Below are 22,623 nucleotides of genomic sequence, written 5' to 3' on the forward strand. Positions count from 1 at the left end.
CAAAATGATTAAGAGAGAAATTAGAGGAAAGAAAAATACTTCCGCAGGAAAAACTGTCAGATGCTTCAAATAAAAATTTGCTTTCATTAATAGAATAGATTTTTGAAAAACAGTATATAGATCAAGACATTTTGATCTGTTTGGAAAAAGAGGCATCTGAGGAAGTGAGAAAATATAAACAATAAAACCTAGAGATATTTGAAAATATAAAAAAGAAATATGGACATGGGAAAGAAAGAGAAATTTGATATGGTGCATTATTTATGCAATGGAGAAAGCCAAGTTAACTAATTTAGAGAAGGCAGTCTCAAAGATATTCAAAGAGAAATACAGGCAAAGGCATCCAGCTATGGAAAAATTCACAATAAAAAGATTAATAGCACAAAGATGCAATGTAGAAAAGACAATCAGTAAAGCAGAAGTTAAAGAAATATAAGTTGAAGTTATGGAGTGCCTGTAAAGTGAAAGATTTAATGTAGAAGGTCTAAAAAGACTACATCACAGCATGATTGAGTGAGTCTCATGAATAAGGAAAAGCAAGAAGATCAGGAGACACGTGAAGAAGAAATATGGACAGGGGAAAGGAAAAGAGATTTAATATGGTGTAATATTTATGCAAAGGAGAAAGCAAAAATAACCAATACAAAAAGAGCAGCACCAAAGATATTTGAAGAAAATTATAGGGAAAGGAATCCGGATATGGAAAACTTCACAATACAAAAATAAGAATACTAAGAGGAAAAGTAGAAAAAGAGATTAGTAATGGAGAAGTCAAAGAAATAGAAATTGAGGTTATGGAACAGCTGCAAAGAGAAGGATTCAGTGTAGTAAATCGAATACAGAAAGCACCACAACAGGATAGAGTAATGGATATTCAAATTAAGGGGAAACCAGTGGAATAGGAAGCAAATCATCAGGTGCCATGTCAAGATATTTTGGAGCCTTCCCCAGGAAACCAGTATAAATGTTCATTTGAAGCTAGACAGCAAGGATAGGAACGGGAAACTGTGGAAACTCTGATACAGTCAATGTGGAGGAGTGATAGGCCAGTGAGTTCCCATATGACAGAAGAACAGATGACACAGCATGAAATTGAAGAAAATGTGCCACAGGAAGATGCTATAGAACTTTATATAGAATGCCCACAGGAAACGAAAAACAAGGGATGTGCCCTCAGTATGGAAGAAAATGAGTTAAGAGAAGAGGTGCTTGAGTTAATAGACAAAGACAGATATATCAAGATCAATGAGAGAAACAGACTGCAGAAGGTTAATAAACCCCCAAAAGTTAGAAGCTTGATAAAACAAACAAACGCAGTAATTAGGACTGTCCATAGAGATCCATGCAATATTACAGAAGTAAACAGAATATATTACTGTGCTGCTAAATTAATAACTGATAAAGTTCTACCACAGGAACACAGGGTAGTGCGGGAAAAGAAGGGGTGAAAGCAAATATCATCATGGAAATATTGAATAGAGAAAACTATAAAGCAGATAAGACAAGAAGTGTCATTGTTAGAAGATTATAGATGAGGGAATAGATCAACAAAAATATTAAGAAAGATAGATGTGATAAAAGAAATGTGCAGTATTTGGAAGAGACCAGGATCTATTATGCTATCGGAGATAACAAACTAAAAATTTGAAAACAGACAGAAAGATTTAGAAGATACAAAGATAAATATAAGGGAAAAGCACAAAATAAGCAATTTATTGATGGCCCAAAAAAGTTTTATTGAAAACTGGGAAATAAGGTAAAAGGAATTGAAAGACTGCCAAAAAATGAGGAAGTAGATACATTTTGGAGAAGTATCTATGAAGATCCTGTGGAATATAACAAATATGCTAAATGGATAGAAGAAGTAAAATAAATAATAATAAGTTTATAGATTACTCAAACCCTGCACCTTGTATTTGTAAGGCAAACACCTTAACCATTAGACCACCCTCCCAACGAAAGGTACAGGATATGAAATGGAATGAAATAACAGCCAGAGAGAATGAAACAAAGTTGAGAAAAGCCTCTAACTGGAAAACCCCAGGCTCAGATGCAGCACCTAACTTTTGGTTAAAGGTATTAACATCTTTGCATGAGGATTTAACCATGAGTAAGAACTATTTATATGTGCACCCAGAACAGACACCACACAGGCTAACAACAGGCAAAACAGTGCTCTTACTTAAGAGTGAACCTACAAGCTACCCTAAAAATTATAGACCAATAACTTGATTTCCAACTATGTATAAACTATACGAGGGAATTGGCGCCAACAGTGTTTATAGTCATTTAGAAGAAAACTCAATTATGGCAGTAGAACAAACGGGCAATAAAAGAAAGTCATATGGAACAAAAGATCATTTGTTGTTAAAGTTATAGTGGAGAACTGTAAGAAGGGGAAGAATCTAAGTATGGGATGGATTGACTACAAAAAAGCATTTGATAGTATCCCACATTCATGGACAAAAAAGTGCTTAAAAAATGTATAAGATACACCCTACACTGAATGAATAAATTACAGTAACCGTGAAACAGTGGCAAACCACTTTGCAATTAAGCCATGATAAAGGACAAATTATTATCCCATGGATAAAAATTCAAAGGGGGATATTCCAGGGTGACTCTTTATCACCATTGCTGTTCTGCCTTGCCATTAATCCATTAACCTGTTTACTTAACAGCTTAGGCTACAATTTGGCTCCTAGAACACAACAAATTCAAATGACTTCTCATCTTCTCTTTCTCAATGATTTAAAACTGTATAGGTCATCAGATGAGGAACTGAAAGCACAGCTGCAGGTTGTCAAAACTTTTTCAGATGATATTGGAATTTCATTTGGTCTTGATAAATGTGCAAAAGCAACCTTTAATGCAGGAAAACTGCAGCACCAGGAAAACATCAGTTTGGGACAAGAATGTGATATAAAAGAACTTGAGCAAGAGGGAGTGCATAAATACTTGGGGATTGATGAAGGATCAGCAATAAAATAAATAAAATTTAGTAAGGAGTACTTTAGAAGACTTAAATTAATCCTGAAAACAACATTGACATCTAGGAACAAGATCCAAGCCATAAATCAATTTGCTCTTCCTGAACTAACTTATAGTTTTGGAGTGATTGACTGGCCCCAAAAAGTGTTGGCTAGATTGGATATTAAAACAAGAAGGATGCTTCATGCTCACCAAATGATTTATAAAAATCAGTGTCCTCCCTGTGGTCACGTGGGTTTTCTTCTCCAGGTCAGTTTCCTCCCCCCAAAGAAGACATGCTGGCTGTGGATGGATTGGATAAATTAAATTAGCCCTAGGAATGAGTGCGTGCATGTGTTCTGTGGGGCGCTGGAGCTGGGCTGCAACCGGCTGGCAAAAAACAACACTCCAATCAATCATGAGCGGACGGTTGACGACAGTGTCCAACCGGAAAAGGAAAAGAAGAAGAAGTGTATACCAAGATTATATATTCTCCGTTCTGAAGGAGGGATGGGCTTCCTTGAAATTGATTACATGTATAGATCTGCAATCATGGGACTCCACACATATCTACTGACTTCAAAAGATCCAAGTGTAGTGAAAGTTTTGAAACATGAGGAGAATAAATCTAAGATGATGTCTCTGCTTAATTTAGCAGAAGCATATTGACGTCAAGCAGGAATTGAAATCAAACCAGAAGTAGATAAAAACCAGCCGGCAACTGAATGTGCTAAAAAACAAAAAGAATATAAGGTGAAAGACCAGATGAGAAGGCAGGAAATGTGGAAAAAACATAAATATAGTTGCAAGTATAGAAAACTTCTGGAAGAGCCTCATGTTGATCAAGAACGAATGCAGGAATGGTTAAGGAGAGGCGAATTCTCATCAAGAAATGAAAGGTTACTATTGGCAGCCCAAGATAGTGGGCTACATACATGCTGGTTTTCAAAGTCCATTGAACATGTGGGAGAAACAGACATATGTAGGTTTTGTAAAACCGAATTGGAAACAGTCACACACCTTGTTGCTGGTTGCAGTGCACTAGTGGCAGAGGGACTGTATACTGAAAGGCATAATAATGTGGTGAGACTGTTAGAGTGGAGATTGTGCAAACATTATAGTATTGAAGTGGCTGAAAAACACTGGAAACATGAGCCACAGAGAATCATAGAACATGATGAAGTTTATATCACATGGGATCACCCAAATACCAACAGTTCAAAAGATAGATGCTAGAAAACCGGATATAGTGGTCCAAGAAAAGAAGACGAAAGTAGCATTGATCATTGAAATTGCCACACTAGTGACTACAGTGTCTTGCATACAGAGAGCCACAAAGTCATAAAATACCTTGATCTGCAGGCAGAAATGAGCTATGTGGAAGAAAGATACCCAGACAGTTCCAATAGTAGTAGGAGGAACAACTGATCTTATAAAAAATAATTTACAATCATATTTAGATATGTTACCAATTTATGTAACATCGTACAAATTGCAGAAGGAGTCATTACTGGGCATGTTGCAGGTGCTGTGAAGAGCACTACTGGCTAACATCAAAGACTGAAACAATACTAATTTCATGAACTTTAATCATACTTTGATTTAGGAATGCAGACCATTACCGTCATGGTATTATAAACCCAAAAGATTTGAAGAAATTAAAAAAAAAAGAAAAACCTATCTGATGATTTCTTGTTATATTATACATATTTTGTAACCTTGTAAGTTATATCATTAATAAATTATCACTTAAATTTAGAGAAAAATGACTGATGTGTAATCATGTTCATTTATAGCACTTGCCTGAATGTACTCACTAGGGAAAATCTATCTGTGTATGGAAGCCAACAGATCTGTGAAGAATCTTAATGAAGGACATTGAAAATGCAGCTACTGAGAACTTTTGACATGTGTTCTAACTCTACAAAGATATCACAGTTGTGTAAATAATTTTCACCCTTACGAGGTGTTTTCTCTTTTCCCTGGTGCTGTGTGGCCATGGTGTTAGTACACAAAAGTATTTGGGTATGGAGCCAGCCAAACCTGCTATCATTGAGCTGTTACTTGCAATTGTGTTGAGCGCATTTTGACAAGTTTGACTACTTTAACTTGCAAAAAGTCTAATATCAATGAATCACAGTGGATACATAAATGCAAAGGATTACAGTTGGGTTTCTGATCATAACTATGTCATTAAGTATTTGAGATAAGGATGACAAAAATTCACCTTGAGTGCAATGCTTGAGAGGTGAATCTTGGCAATCATGTTGTGAATGCACAATAATGTTTATGACTGGAGAGAGACAATCATAGCTCTTTGTAGTTTACTGAGCTTTATCTACTTTATGCACTAGTAGTTACAAAAAAAAAGAAAAAAGTGTAGGAGCACTAAATGTTTTGCCAGCTTTCATAGTTTTCAAAGTTGATAAAGAATTTTAACTCTGTAAAAAAGTCATTAGACGGAAAGTAAGTGTCACACTGAGTAACAAAGCCCTTTTAAAAGCTGTTAGATACTTTGATCTGCCATACCTGTTGTTTATAAACATGGCAGAGTGGAGTTCTAGCAGATTTTTAAAGCTGTTTTATCTTCCTATACTGTTCTTTGGCAGCCAACATTGTACCATCTTCATCCCCAACACAAGATGCGATCTTAGTAGTGCTTAGTTGAGCTTCATAAATTTTTGTAATCACTCCTAAGCACTGTTAAGATTAGTTCCTGCCATAATGAAGTGCGTAACAAGTTAATATTTCCTAATTTTGGAGTCTAATCTCAGTGCACCATGTACTACAAATAGTTTCTGTATATTTTCTGATTACCCGCAGGCTATTCTGTATTCATTACATTGACAGTGGACAATCAGTTTCTTACAGCTGCCAAATTGTCTCATAGGTTCATAGGGTCATAGGAGGTTACTAGGCTATTGGCCGTAGGGCCTTTATAAGCCTAGCCATGTTATATCCTTGTTCTCTTATTGACCAAGGTGTATGGTCTATATTTGCAGCATGAGTCTATGATCAGCACTGGCTGCCCTTAACCAAGATGTGTATAGGTGACACCCCCAGGGTAAATTTACAGTCTCACATTCAGTTGTCTAAGTTACACTTAAATAGGGTCATTGAGGAGCTCTGTTTTATGTGAATTTGGAGTTTGTTCCAGAGGAGTGGCGATCTCTGAGAGAGATATATGTCTGTTCAGCATGTCCTGCTAAATATCTCAGGCTAGGTTAAGATCCCTAGAACAAGTGAATATTGTCCCATTTGACTTGTGGATGTGCAGAATTTCCATTAAGTCAGAGTCCGAAACTGCTGTGTAGGCCAGGCACAAGTCATCTCTCAGCAGCCTATAAGATACAGAGTACATTGACAGGACCTTCAGTCTGTCCATGTAGGTCACGTGTTGAAGGCCCTGAATTTTCTTGGTGAGAAACCTCTGAGGTTTCTTCAGCTGATGCAGGTGTCTGATGAGGTATATATAGAAGAGAGTGTTGTACTCTATTAGTAGTCTGATGAGGGATGAGTACAGGGGACTTATAACATCCTTAGCTCTGGATGCAATGCCCTTACTTATGAGATATGCAACACAGAAGGCCTTCCTTACCACTGTGGATACATGGTGATCGAAGTTAAGGTTGCTATCAAACTGTGTTCCTAAATGTCTCACCACAGGATTTGAGCTAAATGGTGTACCATTAGTACTGTAAGTTGCAGGAAATTCCCCTTTGCTGAAAGGGACGATAACGCATTTTTTGTATTTAGTTTAAGTCTGTGGCTTTGTCACCAACCATTTGTCTGTGTAAGCCCTTTTTGAGGTATGTCAACATAATTAGGGGACTCAGGGATTGCACCCAGTTTGCAGTCATTGATGATCTTGGTAAGCCGCAGGCCATCTATTTTTTCCAGGACTTCTGAGAAATAGATTCCAAACAGTAGGGGGCCCAGCACAGATCCTTGTGGCATGCTACTGGTAACGGGCCTGCTGGTAGAGATGGAATCCCCAACTTTAACTGTATGCGTTCTGTCGATGAGATAGTTGTCTACCTATCTAATAACATATGGGTTCATTCCCAGTTGGGTGAGATTCTCAATGATGCTTAAGTGGGGGATTGTGTCAAAAGCCTTGGCTAAGTCAAAATAGGCTGTATGTACTGTCTTACCTTCATCCAGGGCTTGGTGACATTCTCAAAGAAGTCTACCAGATTTAATAAGCATGATCTACCCATAACAAACCCAAATTGGGTCAGGTCAAGTGTTTGAAGGTCACCTATGTCATTGTTGATAAGGCCTATGATGATTCTCTCCATTGCCTTGCAGATAATGCTGGTTATGCTTATGGGTCTTGTTCCAATGATCTGTTGACAGACCCCGTTTGTGCAAGGGAATTACTGTTGCTGTTTTCCACCTTGCTGGGACAAAGCCAGTACTTAGACTATGGTTGAAGAGAGTACCAGGTGGTTCCACTAGGTCCTGTTTTAGACCATTTAGTAGGAAGCCTGGGATGTTATCCAGTCCCATAGAGGCTGTGTTTTTGACCATGGAGAGTGCAGTTATGACCTGCCATTTGTAGATACTAGGTAGAGGAATAGTGACAGGTATGCTTTAGGGTATGTCTGGTGGGGACAAGGGGGGTGAATTTTCTGCCAAATCTGTCTGCTAGCAGGTTGGCGATGTCCTCAGGATCAGTATGAGTGGTACCATCCACTACTAGTTTGGCACAAAGCTGGGCCTTCTCTTTTAGATTTCTGATGTAGCTAAAGAATGCCTTGTGATTATCCTTAGCTAGGGATGCTAGTTTAGCTTTGTGATTGATTTTAGAGGAAGTTACAAGATATCTAACTTTCTTGTTCAAGCTGTGGAGCGTAACCTTCTTCTGTTGTGTCAGTTCCCTCTTGTTCTTAGACATTAGTTTCTTTCTGTTATCGTATAACCCATTTATGCTTGATATCCACCAGGGTGGCTTGTTTTTTGTGAGGACCTTGTTTTGATCCATTCAGGTACAGCTGAGTCTATGTATTTATATAGGTGTTTATACAGGGCATTTGTGTACACCTCTGTATAGGAGATATTGATGACCATGGAGCAGGGAGTTTGAAACTATTTATGTCATTGCTTAGAAGGCTATAGTATGCTTTGGAGAAAATTTTCATCCTTTTTGCTGTTGAGGGAGGGTCAGGTGTGATCATTACTTCAAATGAGACTGTTTTATGATTAGACCTTACCAGGATGACACACCGGGAGTAGTGCAGAGACCCCCATGTTAGTGAATACTAAGAATAGGACATTTGAGACCCTTGTGGGGGTGCAGACTATTTGTACCAGAGCATTTGTATTACTAAAGTCCAGGAACCTTAGGACGAGCATGTTTATGCTCATATATGACCCCCCAGTCGATGGAAATTATAGTTGAAATCACCCATGACCAAGGTTTTTGGCTGTATAGTATTCGAGTTAGTCCTGGTAGGCAGTGTGATTCTCATGGTTCATGGTGGGGGACCTATAGTTAACAATGATATGGAAGGGGGTTTTACCTACAGTTAGTTGGTCTTGGAGTATCTCTAGGGAGTTATACTGTTTGACCAGTTTTGAGGTGTATTTGTCTTTAATGAAGATGGATACAACTCTGCCTTTGGTTCTTTCATGCTCATTTTGAGATCTGAATGTGTGGAAAGCATTGCAGCCTTACATGGCCAGGGTGTTCTCTGTGGCCTTGGACCATATCTCTGTGACTGCACAGACATCAGCGTCTTCCAAGGTAAGGAGTACTTCCGGTGAGTGCAGTTTCCAATTTAGACTCTTAGCATAAAGCAACATAGCCTTGAATTTGTCTGTAGTGGATATTTTTATATCAGAAATTTTGTTGTAATGAATTGCCTAAAAAAGTACTATGGGGAAGGCAAATACCTTTGCCAGTAACTGAAAGCCAAGACATGACAGGTGAAGACCATCTCTGGAAAGGCAGCATGGTCTGTCGACCATATCTTCCTATGCTGACAGATACTGGATCCCCCTTGATTGACACTAGAAGCTAAGCCAATTGTTGAAGTCAGTCATTTTTTGTATATATTGAGGCATCATCCATAATGAAGGTAGAGTGCTGCTTAGGACTGGGGACATACCTGCCTGAGACTCATAATCTGAGAGCTCAGTCATGTCTCTCTTCATATAGTTCAGTGACGTACGTCTCAAGTCATTCACTCCAAAATGGACTATGACAGAGTCATAATGGTGCGTGTTGAGAGACTTGAATGCATGTGCAATCTGACGGATCCTGGCACCTGACAGGAAGCTGACCATGACCTTCTCCCTGTCCAGACTGGTGAGGGGGACATCTGTGCGTCTCACTAGGGAGTTACCTATGTCCAACACAATTGATTTTGAGGTGTTTTGCCTTAGGGGCTTATTGGCTGAAACAGTGTTGTGTGTATTATTATGTGCAGTGCATTCTGTTGGGTCTGCAGTGTGTGCAGTAGGTTTGGACTTGGGAGGTCTGTGATCTCTAGGCTTATAGCGAGTACCTCCACATATGTGGGTTTATGTGTTGTGAGCTTGTTATGTGCAAGAGGTGAAGTATGTGTGCAGACAACCTGTTTGATATCTGATTTGTTGTTATGTTAGATAATTGATTTCATATTCATAGGAAAGTTACATCTCTCACATGTTGTATTTGTTTTAGGAGTAACTGGTTGAAAGTATACATGAGGCAATTGCTACACAACCTCAGGATGCCCTTGTCTGTCTCCATTTGCATATGATTATAACTGAATCAGTGTTCTGAAGAGGTCTAATTAACCAAGGTGAAGAAAATGCTCAACTGTTTTTATTTTATTATAGTGTTCTTTGGTGAACAGCAACAATGTGTTTTTTTTTTTTTAGTTATAGTCGTAAACTGAGAATGAAGTAATCAGACTTAGAAGTACACAACAAAGGTCACTAAGATGCTAAGAACATTTAGACTTAAGTTGCTGTGGTAAACTGTCAGACAATTGTTCCTTATATTTTTGGGTTCTGAATCAAATGATACTCTCCTCTTTAAAGCATATAGTCTGCTGTTTCAACAGTACTTCCTAGTTACATTTGCATGACAGTATAAGCATCTGTAAATTGAAAGAATACCCAAAAGCATTACTATTTTTAAAGACTCACTAAAAGGAGTACAATATGAACTTATTTTAGAAAACACAATTATGAGATTTTTTTTTTCTTAATATGCTGTTTTCAAAATATTAACATTTAAAAGTGTAAGAAAAAATATGGAGCTATATGCCAAACGTCAGATATAATAACCAAGAGCTCAAGAAGAAAAAATAATGGCAAGCAAATAAAAAAACAAGAAATAAAGAGAAAAGAACAGAATAAAATAACAGCTTAAAATATCTTCCTCTATTAAATTTCCCTTAAACATGCAAGTTTTCATATTCATGCTATATATAAAAGCGGAGAAGAAACACTACAAAACCAAAACACTCCCTACAAACAGGGTCCAGTATAATGGTGGTCAGCAGGGCATTTATCATTGACCTCTGGTGACCACAAAATAAAACTAAAAAAGGGAAAAAATGGAAGAGTATAACCTTACACTTAAACACTCAAATAACGCACAATCCTCCTGCACATCTCCCAGAAAAGCCGCACACAACTTAATGCTTTGATATTGATATTATAATCTGACATCGGTATTAGAAAGAGGGATTCTAACATTTCAGACAAAAGGATAAAAAGAAAGATATTATATACCTCCTCGTTAAAATCCTATATACTAATCCTATTATGTACTACATCAAAGTCATGGGTCATTTTGACAAAGAAAAGTTAGCAGTCCTTCTCAAAGATCAAAGTAGATGATCTACTGTTTCCTCATAGCCCATTGAGAAAAAAATACTATCAGGGAAATTTAATAAAGCTACACAAAATTTTTTATTGTGTGCACATCACACCAGTTTTAGATTCAGGAAACTGTATAACGGTGCGTATGTACCCACAGTTAAGGAACCTTCCGTGCAATACAAATTTTGCCTTAAATAGCTGAATTTTATACAGATTAACCAGGCGGAGCAATCCAACAAGGTGTAATGCATATTTGTAGAATCCGTGTACATGTTAGCAGTGCATGTGGAAATTTTCCACGCAAAGGAGTCTACATGAAAGAAGGGGATGTAAAAGTCCACAAATATGGACATAATTCCCCTAAAAAGGTAAGATCACATACATAAATAATTCCATAACATGTAACAAATGCAAAATATTCACTACATGAAGAAAAAAATAGCCAGTATACACACTTTAGCACAATTTATTAAAATAACAAACAGATCAGCAGAACACACTTATCTCTCTCTAGCGTCTCAGCTGTTAAGCCTTTACAGAGTATACCTACATTTTCCCAGGTTCCCCTTTAATACACACATCTATTAAATCAATTAATTAAACAATTAAACTATTTAAAAAGTTAAAGACCTATAAAAAACGCTCACAAAATACATATGATCACATACATAAAAGTTCAAAACATACACTGTGGATGTCTGAAAAGGGCAGGGATAATGTGAAATTTAATATTTTTTTTTTTTAAATTTCCCCATGTTTGTGCTATGCCCGACATTGAGTAAGCATACTTAACATAAAAATAAAATAAATAAAATAAAAAATATGTAAAATAATACTTGTACACTAAACAAATTGAGTCGGGGTCTGTCCAGTAGTGCATTTGAGCTGTTACCCAGTTTACATGGCTATGACAAACAGGGTAAAAGCACAAGCCAAACCAAAAAGTCCTTACTGCAGCAAAAGGAAGGTCCCAGCGGCCAAGCACAAGCCCACAAAAAGCCAAGGCATAGTTAGTAGCTAAGTCCACAATGCGAACACTTCTTTATTTAAAAACAGCAAACAGCAAAAATAACTTAAAGTGCTTTTCGGCTCACTGGTAGTGAGACTTCCTCAGATCAGGCACAAAAAGCCCTATCTATGTATTTTGTCTCCTGCAGGCTTTGGAGAGGAGATGTATGCCTGCCATACAGGGCAATGACAAACTCCACTCTGGACTTCTTGCATATGCATAAAACAAACAGTACCAGAATTACCCATTCTACAGACCTACACCTATAAGGCAGAGGTATAAGCCTAAACTATGGACATCCAGAAAATATCTGTCCATTTGGCAATCATGCAGATAGTACATCAATCCAGCCAGCAGGCCTGGGGTGACACTTTAGCTAATACATTATAATATATCTACGTCTCTGACAAAACAGTCTTCTGCTTACCAGCATCAGGAGCATGGCCTCTTCCAATTCGTGACGGTCCTGAAAAGATTTGAGGAAGAGGAAATGGCAACAGCACCACATGTTAAAGTATGACAGGGATAATACATCCAAGAATCTGACATCTACACTAACTACTATGTTAAAATGTATGTGGGTGACAATCTCTACATGAGCTTAAAACTGCAGCTAACTTACTTCCCCCCAAAAAACACCTGACACCCAACAGTATTCTACTGCTGATCAAACTAAGCATACCTGGATGCTGCTCTTGAGAGCAACAGGTGTGATCCACGTCCACAACATATTGGCTGATAGCTGCATGGAAGCTGTCCTGTGTAACAAGGTTTGCTAGGAATTTTTCTGTGGCTGTGAGAGTAGCTTCTGCTGCAGGCCCACCACCAGTGACCTGACGATCTTTGGCCACACCAGCTGCACGTCTCCTTGCTGCATTAATCATATTCATGACACTGTGTCACACCTGCTCATGGGTATGATTTTGGTGACCCACGGCATTGATGTTATACACCAGTTCATCCCACAGGGCTGCACAATCTGACCTATTTGCCCTCCTTCAGTACAGTATGACCTGGTAATATTGTCAAAAAGCCTCAGTGATGAGGTTGTTTTTCACCTGAGAAAATAGTGGCCTGCGACATGCATGCATAATGTTTCCTGAAATACAAAGACATGAGAACACATGTAAGGATCACGTACATATGAGTAAACTATGCATACACAGAGCAGTAAAGGATGGCTATCAGTATTCATCGCTTGATTACATATTTCATATTCAACAGTGTGCAAAACATACAAAGGGTGTGGATGCAACTAGGATAGTCGCAATAGTGACATATTCCTGTTTGTGTCATGATAGATACTCACGCACCACACACCCAACACAGGAGGCCATTGTAGTGTGCCCCATAGTAGGAAAAATTCCCCCTCCCCAAATAATATGTATAAACAACAGTGCCAACAAAATAGCAGTGTACTATTACAACTGCTATCAAAAGAAGTAACCAGGAGACCTGTGTACCTAGTAATCACACAGCATTATACCCCTGGTTTACTCTACATGCTCTGTATGTGTAACAAGGTTGGAGATCAATGCCATGTCATCAGTACAGTTCTAACAAAGACTTACTGATGTAATCTCCATTCTCCCTAAGTATATTCGAACATATGCATCATATTAGAAACAAAATGGATACATACCTGATTGAGTACAATACTCCTCTGTTGAGAGATACAGATATACTAGTAATGTGTCAACCAGTTAGACCTAAAAACTAACTCTCATACTCACTGGTTTGCCTAGCTAGAAGTTTTCCTTTTTATGATGGTTCTTATTAGCAGTTGAGTGCATCTGAAACAATCTGTGGTTCGGAAATGCCAAATGCAGCCAACACAGCTCATTTCCAGTATAATCAACCAATACCACGCAACTACTCAAAAGGATATAAGAACTCAATGTAGATTATATCCCCTTTCTCATATGTTGGGGTGAAAATTAGTGGGGTAAAAATATAACATCAGCACAGAGAGAGAATGTTTGTAGCTGCTACTTTTTACATGTAGATGTGTGTGCTACAGGCTGAAGCTGATGCTGCTGTTGCTAGAAATAGGCATAGACAGAAAGGCATTAGAATTTGCAGGATGACAACACAGAAGAGTAACTGTGGGATCTGTGGCAGGCTTGATGATCAACCAGAGCCAGACTGACAAAACTCATCCCACTGGAATTAAGGTATGTGTTTAAGGTAAGTATGTTAGCCAAATGTATCATTAACAGAGTAAAAGGCAACATGCTTGGTGTTCGTAGAACAAGGCATGGGGGACATTAACCATTATGTCCATCAGTTGAACAACTGGCAAGTCATGTGTTATGTCATGGTAGTCATCTGGAACATGTGTGCTGGCAACCCTTGCTTCTAGCATGACCTCCATATATGTATAGTACTTGTGCAGCTGTGGTTGTCTGTAATATCATTGACAAATCATTGTGGACTGCAGTATGATATTACTAGGCCACATTTGAATTACATACTTCAAAATCCTCTGGGAATTCATATTAATGCATAACCTGACATTCTATGCACTTTCTAGGGTTGTAATAGCAATAGTTAAAATGGGTTCCTATCTGTAGGTCTTTGACTTCCATTATTTAGAAGCAAACATTCCATCTGTACTGCTTTGGGTGGATAAATAGGTGAGGAGACATATCGCAATGTGTAATGGTGATGTACACATACATGTATTTTAAATACTAGGCACAGCTGTATTTGAACCCAAGACCACGTGAACCAAAAAAAAAATGTTGTCATAACATTTAACAAATTGAGCCACAGAGTCAGTAATATATCAGGTGTGTTTTTACATGTTGTAGAGATAACTGGACACTTAACTGCTGTTACATACCTCACTTACATCTAGTAGTATGTGTATGGCTTTATAGTGATTTATTTCTCTATCAGATTCCCAGTTAAATTCCTGTGTTTCCATTAATCTTTTAGCAGATTTACTGCACAACATGGCATGATGTGCAGCATCACATAAACATGCTTAATGATGAGAAAATGACAATTACTATGTTTTGCTTGAGACACCTGTGCTAAATAACTGGCTGTGTGGCTTGGTGGGTCGATGCACTATTGTTCAAGTCAGATGGTACTGGGTTCTAAATAGGGTGTAGGTAAATATTTTGAACTTGATTATTATACTTTCACATATATGTAATAATATAATGCCACTTAGCTTAGCTGAGCAAAGCTGCATATAGTGTGGCATCGTGCAATTATTTATTTATTTATTTTACATTTGTTTACCGGGCTAGTCTAACTGGATACATGTCCATTTTCAGTAGAGGCCCGGGGAGATAAGCTCTTAGGTAATACAATGAATTTAACACAATTCTATCTACGGATATAGAAGACAAATACATCTATTTACAGTGCCAATTACAGGTTATCATAGTAAAAAAAATAACAGTGTAGAATACAGGCATAACAAAGGATGCAGTTAAAATCCCAAAATTTACAGTATAGAATACAGTCATAGTATATGAAAGTAATATAGATTAGGAGTTCTAGAGATAGTTAGTAGAACTAGTTTTATAAGGAAGAAGTTTCTTTAGAAGATTAGATAGGATGGGAAGATCAGAGTATTTAATGACTCTTGAGCTAGTCAGGTTTAGAGCATGGGCATAGCCAGTGAGTTTTGAGATGCACTTTCAGATTGTTTTTGAAACAGGAAAGTGAGGGAAGTGTGGAGAGTTCGTTTGGTAGGAGATTCCAGGCTTTTCCAACTATATTAGAAAAGAGTGAGTCACCAGCCTTGTTGTTTGTTTTAGTAGTATGTGCTAGGAGTTTTTGAGAAGACCTTAAGGAATCTAGTTTTTTATAGGGAGTGATTAGTGTGGAAAGAATAGGTGTTTTGGAAGGTGTGTAAAAGGTTTTGTGAGCTATAGTTAGTTGATGGTATTTAATTAGATTTTGTAGTTCAAGCCATCCTAGCTGTTTTAGGTTAAGGCAGTGATGGGTTCTAAATGGGTTACCTGTTGCAAATCTGGCTATGTTATTGTAGGACATTTCCAGTTTGCTGAGATTATTTTTAGATAGTTTAGTAAAAATAGGTGAGGCATATAGAAGAGGAGAGATTAGATGAGTGTGTGCTATTGTGGTTCGAGCTGAAGGTAGGAGAAATGATTTTATCCTATATAAAGAGCATAACTTTTTGTTGACAGTTTTTATAGTATTGTTTATATGGGTATCAAAGTTTAGATTATTGTCAATGGTGACTCCTAATAGTTTGGTGGTAGGTTCAGGTGATATAATAGTTTTATTGGTAGAGTTAACTAAGAAATCCAATGGGGGGGATTTTCTAGTAGGAGAGAAAAGGAGGAGTTTAGTCTTTTTGGGGTTTAAGAGAAGGCATCTATGTGTGAACCATTGCTCAACTGTGTTAAAGACTTGTTGGGTGAGGTAGAGAAGTTCAGAAGAGGAGGGGGCTGAGCATATCAGTGTGGAGTCATCTGCATATTGTATGCATGTGGCTTTGGGGGCTGGCAAGGTGAAGGCCATTGGTGAAAATGCGAAAAGTAGAGGTCCAAGGATGGATCCTTGGGGGACACCAAGGTTGACTGGCAAGTGAGTAGAGAGAGATTTGTGCCATAGTACGGCCTGTTGTCTTTTGTCAAGGTAAGACTGGAACCACTTTATGGAGGATGTATCCAGTGACAGGGATTTTAGTATTGTGATGAAAATTTGGTGATTTACCATGTCAAAAGCTTTAGACAGGTCAATAAATAGGGCAGAAGAGAGTTTGTTTAGATTGCGGTGTTTGTTGATACTATCTGTGAAGGAAAGAAGGGCAGTAGTGGTGCTATGTGAAGGTCTAAAACCATGCTGACAGTTGGCTAGTAAATTATTTTGTGTTAGATAGTGAAGTAGTTGTCTGTGAATGCATTTTTCCATGATCTTTGCCAGAGGTGAGAGGAGGGCAATGGGACAATAGTTGGAGAGTTCAGTGGATTGCCCACCTTTGTGGAGGGGGATAATATGGGAAATTTTCCATAAAGTAGGGATATAACTTTTGGTAATAGTTCTATTGATCAGGATAGATATTGGATAGGCAATAGTTTTAGCGGCTAGTTGTAGGAATTCAGCAGGTAGTTGGTCTGCTGAGGGAGAGCATGGTTTCAATTTCTGAAGAAGGGTTAGTATATATGATGTTGGGATGGGTTGAAAGTGAAAAGAAGGGGGAGAGGTTGCTTTATTAGTAGGTAAAGTAAAGTTGTTAGGTGAGAGCTGACTAGCTAGTGTTTGTATAGTGTCAGTGAAAAAGGTATTAAAATCATTGGCTATATTTATTGGTGTTTTGTGTTCAGTGTTTTGTGGGTTAGGAGTGGTGGATTGCCCTGGATGAAGTAGTTGGTTGATACTAGACCAAAATTTCTTTGGCTTGTTTTGACTGGCTTGTTGGGATAGGAAGTAGCAGTTTTTTTTGTCAGATATTATAGCTTTTTTAGTTTGGTTTCTTAGTTGTCTAAAGGTTTGTTGGTGTATAGGGTTTTGAGTTTTTCTCCATTTTGCCCAATGTTTGTTTCTAGCATTGATTTTTTGTTTGGTTTCTTTAGAGAGCCATGGAGCATGTTTGTTTTTAGCTCTAATTTGTCTGGTAGGGGCATGGTGGTTCAGGATGGCAAGGAAGTTGGAGTTAAAGTAACTAACGGCTTCATCTAAAGGTAGGTTTTGTAAGGGTGACCAGTTACATGCTTTTAGTTCCATCTGGAGAAGTTCAGGGTTAAAGTTCTTTTTAGATCTGATGTTTTTAATGGATGTTGGAGAGGGAAAGTTGGTTTTATGTCTGATGATATAGGTAAGAGAGTGGTCACTTAAATCATCAGGGAAGGTTCCTGAGTCATAAGTATGAGGAAGATGGTTAATGAGAATCCAGTCTAATAAGCTTGATTTCTTGTTGGATTTATTTATCCTGGTAGGGGAGGTAATGGTTTGGGAATACCCATATAGGTTTATATGGCTTGAGGGGAGGTTGCTGCAGAAGCAGGTCCAGTCAATATTTGTGTCACCTAGAATGATGGTCTCTTGAGGCAGGTTTTGGGATAGCCAGCAAAGAATATTTTCCATGGTTGCTATGTTATTACCAGGAGGTAGATATATACAAATGATATAGATGGATTTGGCATTGTTAATAAGAAGTTTGGAGATAAGAATTTCTGCATTGGAGTCTAGAGGTGGTTTGCAGTTATGAGTGGTTAATTGTAAGCTAGGTTTATACAGGATAGCAACTCCTCCACCTTTTTTGGAAGTTCGGTCTAGTCTTAGGATATTATATCCAGGTGGGATGATCTCATTGTCTTTGGTTGTAGGTTTTAACCAAGTTTCTGTTAAGCAGAGTATATAGAAGGAGTAGATTTTAGTTAGGGCTTGGAGTTGAGTTACTTTATTGTTTATACTGCGTATATTAAGATGAGCAATACAAAGGGAGTTAGATTGTTTGAAAAAGGCTTGGGTAGGACATATTTTGGAGTTGAGGGGAGAAAAAGGAGTAGTTGGGGGCCCTGGTTAGGTGGATGTCACCATCCTTTAAAGAGAGTAGTAGGTTTAGATAGTATAGGTTATGGATTCTACTATAATGAGATAGACATTTCCTTGGGTTTAGGTTGTTGTATTTTGTGTGTTGTGTTCTATGATATTTAGGAAGTATGTAGTTAGATGAGAATGTTATATTAGCATGTGTAAATTGTAGATGTGAGTTTGGAGAGATGGTTTCTTTCTTGGGATAGTTTTGGATTGGGTCTAGTGGGTTTTCAAAGAAGGTGAATAGATGGGTGAGGGTTAAAGGAGGTAGTAGCGAGATAGTTAGTAAGAGTGTGATAAAGGGTGGGATGTGTTAATTCTTCATTTTATGAGTAGATACTGGCTATTTGATGGTAGAAGCTTGAAATGTATTGGGCGGAGATGGGAGAGTGGGTAGTGTCTGTTGTGGATGGAAGGGAGAAGTGAAAGGGTAATATTAGTAGAAATAGGCAACAGGAGAGTGTGTAGGGTGAAAGGATAGAGAGAAGAGTGTTTATGAAGAGGAAATGTAAGAACACGAGGTATGATAGGATTGAAGTGGGGAAAGGAAGATAGGTGTTAGGAGAGAGATGAGAGAGGTAGGGGTGTGCTTTGGGAGTAAGTGGAGGAGGAAAGAGGTGTGGTCTAGGAAGTATAAAGGTAGGGCCCTTGGGGGTGGGTGGGAATTGGGGGTAGGGAGGGGAGCGGAGTGAGCCCGCAGGGTGAACGGAGTGGGTAGAAACAGATACTGAAACAGTCAAAGAAAAACAATCAGCTAGGCTGAGTCTAGTGGTAGAATGGAGTAGAAATAGGGCTAAGGGAGTCTCTAGTCAGGAGGTATACTTAAAGAAAATTATACTTAAAGATAACTGGGGAGATATCATAGTGGTGAAATGGGGTGCAAGCAGGGGGAAAAAACATAGTGAAAGGCAAGTAGGAATGTGCAGGAAGGGTGTAGGAAATACCATAGCTATTCATTTCTTCCACAGCAACAACTGTGCACTTGCAAATATTGTCACCCCCAGAGAGAGGGGTGATGACAACATAAGTGCTTCTCAAGCCATTTGAACCAAATCAAGTGTGTCCAATGGACATGTGTATAAAATGGAGAGCTATGTATGGGGCCTTTTTTTGGGGGGAGGGACAGTTGCCTTTATTTTTTGTTAAGGAGAGAGTGGAATGTTGGAGAAGGGACATAGGTATGTGTGGGGAAGGTACGTTGGAAAGGTGAGGAAGCATTCACAGAAAGAAGGCATACAAGGCAGCAGACATTGTTGCTGAGGGACACAAGAGGGGGGTAAACACCTTGGTTGTGGAGGGGTTGGGGGATCCAGGTCCCATAGACATCAGACACAGTAACAGTGTGACTCAAGTCCTCACCCATGGGACTGTTAGCAGTGCACCTTCACTGGTCCTGTGAAGGCAGTGGCCAATGCCGGCCTGGAGACAGACTGCCCACCAGCATGCTCTCTATCTTGTGTAGGCATGCACCAACAGTCTACTGCACAAACCTATGCACCATGCCTGGTATTTGTTCACTGGTGACATAGACATCCCCTTTGCCTCCACTCCCATGGGGGCACACTCCTGGCCTGTGGGATGGAACTAATGGAAGAAGCAGGTAGCACAATAGCAGCAGTTGAGTTGCCAACAGGTTGTGTCCCAGACAATCTGGGCCCCAGTGCCTCGCCCAGAGGAGCCAAGATAGGTAGATCACCAGGAACTAGCCTACCTTTTTGCGCTGCCGTAAATAAAATAGAAACATAACAGAAAAATAAATGTAAACCAAACAAATGTAATTAAGAACATAAAAGAAAACAATAATGACTAATAGAAACAAATTGAAAAATAATATTATGAGTAACACAACAATAAATAATGTAAATGAAAGTTTATTTAATAGCAAAGCAATATTAAATTATACATAAAGATAACATAAGAGGTAATGAATAATATGATAATAGCAAATGATAATAGTAAATATACTGATAAAATAAGTAAAAGAAGAGAAGGAGTGAGTGAGAGAAGAAAGGAGAACATTAGTAACTTCACAGATACTTTAAACATACTGCAAATAAGTACTTTTAGATATGTTCGATTTTACTTGTAACCCCACTGAGTGCTATGACATTTATTATTTGAAGTACTACCCTTTTCCTTACACACACACACACACACACACACACACACACACACACACACACACACACACACACACACACACACACACACACACACACACACACACACACACACTATAAATCAGATCATTTTGCATCCAACAATCGTTCGGTGTTGTTTATATTGGATATATGATGTTCTACATGCATACCTCTCAACCTCTTACCACGAGACATTATGGGCCAAGCCATACATAATGGTGGTACAAAGGCACAAGCAGGGAACATTTTTACATGGTGTGCTCTTACAATAGTATCAAGGTGTTTGGATAACAGATTTGGCATTAAAAATGTATTTTGAAAACAAAACAGTGTAAGAAACTTCTCTGTGTGGAAGATTTTCAGTCCATATATTTCTAGTCAATCACTGTATATTAATCAGATCAAACAATAGTAGTAGAAGTAGCAAATGTAAACTCGTCTTAAGTCAAAACAAAACAAAAAGTAATAATAGAAAATATATAATTGTACAGCATTACTAAGTATTCGAAAGTAATCCAAGCAAGGCAGGTAGTCTGTTTCCAGTCGAAAATACTTTATTAAGTACATAGACAAGCGATCCAAGTAAAACAAAAATAGAGTAATAATTTCCTCACAAGCTTTCTAAATATATATATACTTTTTATCATGCATGGGAGTGGGTTGTTGTGCTGTAAAACGAAGTGTTATTAGTACACATGTTAAATTCACATCCATTCCCCCATCAGTGTGACATTCAAGCTGGTCCTGCCCTACTTAGTAGCTGTCATAATAATATATAACCCTTATGTACTTTAAATAAAATTATATAATGATGTGGTACCTCTTATTTAACCAAATTATTAAGTAGATTATTAAGTCTGTGATTTTATCCAAGACAATATACTACATGGCTGGAAATATATCAACCTTAGTTCATTTGGCAATCAAAATATATATATAAATATATACATATACATTTTGCATGTAAAAATCAATTTCTATTTTCATAACCTATTGTTAACAAAGATCGCGTCCGTCCTTCTAGACTTCTTCAGGTCTGTGTACAAGAACCCTAAAAACCTATATAATTGTATAATTAGTTAGTATTGTTATTACACATCATTTTGAATAAAGTGGAAAAAGAACCAGAAAAAAATAAAAATAAGAAAAAATGTATGTATGATGATGGAAACAAAATATACACTTAAATTTCAACTGATTTAAAATGGTATTTAAAACCAGTTTGTAGAATAAAAAAAAATAAAATGCAATTAGTCATGTAAACAATGTGGCAATTTTCTAAGTTCCAAAAAACAAGTAATCTCTGTGGTATCCCCGAAGTCTCAAAACAACCCACTAAAGTGTAGTGGGTCTAAAAACAAAACAGTGTAAGAAACTTCTCTGTGTGGAAGATTTTCAGTCCATATATTTCTAGTTAATCATTGTATATTAATCAGATCAGACAATAGTAGTAGAAGTAGCGAACGTAAACTCAAGTCAAAAAGTAATAATAGAAAATATATAATTCTACAGCATTACTAAGTATTCGAAAGTAATCCAAGCAAGGCAGGCCGTCTGTTTCCAGTCGAAAATCCTTTATTAAGTACACAGACAAGCGATCCAAGTAAAACAAAAATAGAGTAATAATTTCCTCACAAGCTTTCTAAATATATATATACTTTGTATCACGCATGGGAGTTGTTTATTGTGCTGTAAAACAAAGTGTTATTGGTACACATATTAAATTCACATCCCTTCCCCCATCAGTGTGACATTCGAGCTGGTCCTGCCCTACCTAGTAGCTGTCATAATAATATATAGCCCTAATGTACTTTAATGGTACATCTTATTTAACCAAATTATTAAGTAGATTATTAAGTCTGTGATTTTATCCAAGGCAATATACTACATGGCTGGAAATATATCAACCTTAGTTAATTTTGTGATCAAAAATTATATATAAATATATACATATACATTTTGCATGTAAAAAATCAGTTTCTATTTTCATAACCTATTGTTAACAAAGATCGCTTTCGTCCTTCTAGACTTCACTGAAAATAAGCCTATTGATGAAACTATAAAAAGGCCTAGCAGCTATTGTCCACCACTCCATCAAACACTAGCTGCTTTCGAAGTGAAATGTGAGATGGATATCAGGAAACTGCTTAAAAAACC

The sequence above is a fragment of the Protopterus annectens genome, chromosome 3.part1 (assembly GCF_019279795.1).
Source record: "Protopterus annectens isolate FY-2018-M chromosome 3.part1, PAN1.0, whole genome shotgun sequence".
NCBI classification, from domain to species: domain Eukaryota; kingdom Metazoa; phylum Chordata; order Ceratodontiformes; family Protopteridae; genus Protopterus; species Protopterus annectens.